Source organism: Henckelia pumila, chromosome 3 (genome assembly GCF_033568475.1).
Source record: "Henckelia pumila isolate YLH828 chromosome 3, ASM3356847v2, whole genome shotgun sequence".
NCBI classification, from domain to species: domain Eukaryota; kingdom Viridiplantae; phylum Streptophyta; class Magnoliopsida; order Lamiales; family Gesneriaceae; genus Henckelia; species Henckelia pumila.
Window position 1 is genome coordinate 116,061,934 of NC_133122.1, and position 3,503 is coordinate 116,065,436.

The 3,503-nt window shown below is 29.3% G+C and overlaps 1 non-coding gene across 1 annotated transcript; it reads right to left on the minus strand.

The window, feature by feature from the left end:
- Positions 1-2,511: 2,511 nt before the first annotated feature.
- On the minus strand, positions 2,512-2,622 carry LOC140894061 (small nucleolar RNA R71). Its single transcript, XR_012153614.1, has one exon. It is a non-coding gene; the product is annotated as a small nucleolar RNA R71 (small nucleolar RNA).
- Between the last annotated feature and the right edge of the window lie 881 nt (positions 2,623-3,503).

Sequence of the window (3,503 nt, forward strand, 5' to 3'; positions counted from 1 at the left end):
ATTAAATACAATGCGAGCATGCTTTATTGTTGGAGAATTATTTGGATTACATGATTTTGTGATTTAAATTGTTAAGCATGACTTATTTGAGATATGAACTGTATTTCATTCGGATCCGAATTCCTATTGCTTGAGCGAGCAGAACAGAGGTTTTTGGACACCAAATGGTGGAAGATCGAGGTAATTGTGTCCTAACTCGCTTGAGTATGAGATATTTGTTCTGGATGTATATTGAACAGGAATAGAACTGCATAGAATCCAGACAGGATAGAGTTATACTGCGACTGATGATGAAACTTAAAATTTGTAATTATTTATATGTTAAAAAGTGTGTTTTAAAATTTAAGTTTAATTAAAATTATGAAGTTGTATTATTTTAGTGTTATGTGTTTATATTTAAATGTTTTACTAAAATGTTGTATTTTACGGTTTGCGCAGGTTTGGTAAAAATAAAATTACTCAAGATACAGAGGTCATAATGGAGTAATCTCAAAACCTGTAGAATCACAAAAGAGGCATCTTCAACTTTGTAGAAGACAAGAAATTCCAAAAACTTCATTAAGATGATCAAAATAATCAAACATCAAAATGGAGATAGATTAACTTTTACTATGACCAGCTTGGAGTAAAAATATCATAAGTATTTCATATTTTATCCAAAAGGGGTGAATGAGTTGTCCAAACACATCTACACAAAATATCCTACGTGTTCTATGTTGAAAAGAAAGGCTGAATCGGTGGTCTAAGACATCAAACATGCCAATTAAAGTTGGGTCATGGTATTGACATTCAAGGAGACAAGCACCCACCAACTTTACTATTTCACATTTAATGAGCCTTAGACTCTTGCTCTCATTTGGCCTATAAATAGATGTGTTGTATAAGCTTTGTAGTGTGCAAGAGTGGAGAGAATTCTTCATTTGTAAAATAAATATTGTGTGTGTGAGAATAAAAGTTTGAGTGTGCAAGTTTCTCAAGTTCAAGTATGAAATTTCTTTTATCTTTATTCTTGAGTTTCATGTTCATGGAAAGCTAAATCTATTTATGTCAAGGTGAAAAGGTTTCATTGTTGGTCAAGTAAGATTGTTTATATTTTGTATATTCTTTTCTTTTCTATTTTTATTTTTACTAATTGATCTTTATTTGAAGGTATAATTTTGGATGATTTGTTGTTATCTATTTACATCAAATGCTTGGTACCTTGAATGTGGTTACCTTGATTTGTTGTCAAATATGATACAATAAAGACTACAATAATTATATACTATAAATATATGTATCTATTTATAATAAAGTCGTATATATTATTTAGACGATAGCATGACACTGTCGGTTGTTCTAAATAATATATTGTTATTTGAACTAACATTTACTTTCTCGCATCTAACTTTTACTTTATCGCAACTAACATTTACTTTTCCGCAACTAACATTTACTTTCTCGCATATAACATTTACTTTTTCGCAACTAACATTTACTTTATCGCATCTAACATAAAGTCATATATTTTATTTAGACGATAGCGTGGCTCTGCCGGTTGTTCTAAATGAAATATTGTGATTTGATCTAACATTTACTTTTATGTCAATTTATATTTATGCATTTATATATATTATGGGTACCATGTATTAAATATCGACTGATATTAATATAGTGGGAACTATATTATATGATATACTTGTTTAAATATTTCATTGTTCTTTTATGTTTATTCTTATTTTAGTTTCTTTTATTTATTAAGCAATCTTAAATAAACCAACAATGAACCTTTGAAACCTTGACAATTTTATAATTTGTGTATTTGAAGTTTTATAATAATATTTTCATCTATAATATATTATTGCTAAAATTAAACTTACAACATCCTCTCCGTGGATCGATCTCGTACTCACGAGTATATTACTTGCAGACAACCTACACTTGGGTGAATTACAATTTAAGTTGTAGCAAGTTTTTGGCGCCGTTGCCGGGGAGGTATAAATTAAGTTTAATTTTGTTATTATGTAAATAGTATGTTGTTTTTAATTGTATGATTGTTTGGAGTCGTAAACAAAGTGGTAGACTTGTTCGAGTAACTGAAAATATTTTAAACATGGACGATAATTCTAATAATCAAGATGATAATAATAATAATAATCATCATCAAGAACATGAACAACCAAGAACACTTAGGCACCATATGAACTCAATAAGAACTAGTACACCATCTTGTTTAGTTTTTCCTCCTGATGCATCTAATTTCAATTTTAAGCCACAAGTCATTCAACTTTTACCAAATTTTCATGGCTTAGATTCTGAAAATCCATATTTGCATTTAAGAGAATTTGAGGAGGTTTGCAACACTTATAATGATCAAAATTGTAGCATGGATACTGTTCGATTAAAGCTTTTCCCTTTTTCCTTAAAAAATAAAGCTAAAACATGGTTGCAAAATTTGAGATCAAGTTCAATAAGATCATGGGAAGAAATGCAACAACAATTTCTAAAAAAGTTTTTTCCTTCCCATAGAACAAACTCTTTTAAAAGACAAATTACAACTTTTTCTCAAAAACAAGGGGAAACATTTTATCAATGTTGGGATAGATATAAAGAGTTACTTAATACATGCCCACATCATGGTTTTGAAATATGGAGAATAGTTTCTCACTTTTATGAAGGTTTAATACCTAAAGATAGGCAAATGATAGAATTCATGTGTAATGGAACTTTTGAAGATAAAAACCCAAATGAAGCTATGGAATATTTGGAGTCATTAGCAGAAAATGCTCAAAATTGGGATAATATAGGCTCAATTGAACCACCAAGTAAAACCAATAATTCAACAAATGGGGGTGGTATTTATCATCTTAAAGATGATGTAGATGTTCAAGCTAAACTTGCATCTTTAGCAAGAAAAATCGAGTCATTAGAAATGAAAAAGAGTGATCAATTAAAAAGTGTTCAAGAAATTGTTTGTCATATATGTGACACACATGATCATCTTACAAAAAATTGTCCTACTTTGCCTTCATTTAAAGAATGTCTCCATGAACAAGCCAATTATGTTAACAATTTTAAAAAAGCAACATTAGATCCTTTTTCACAAACATACAATCCTGGTTGGAGAAATCATCTCAATTTTAGTTGGAGGAACGATAATAATGCACAACCTTCACAACAACCTTTTCAAAATAACCAAAATCATCAAGGTTATGCTCCTTATATCCCACCTCCAAGAAAAAATTTTGAAGATGAAATTCATGCATACATTCAAAAGCAAGAGTCTATTAATATTCAAAACATTCAATCTATGAATGATTTGAAAGAAACTCTTGCAAAATTTGCATCTGCACTTAATATTCATTAAAAAGGAAAATTTCCATCTCAACCACAACCTAATCCTAAAAATCAAAATCAAGAAAAATTTGATCAAGTAAAATCTGTTATTACTCTTAGAAGTGGTAAAATAGTTAATGATTCATATAGTGATGAAAACAAAGATCAATTAAACTCAAAGAGTAAGG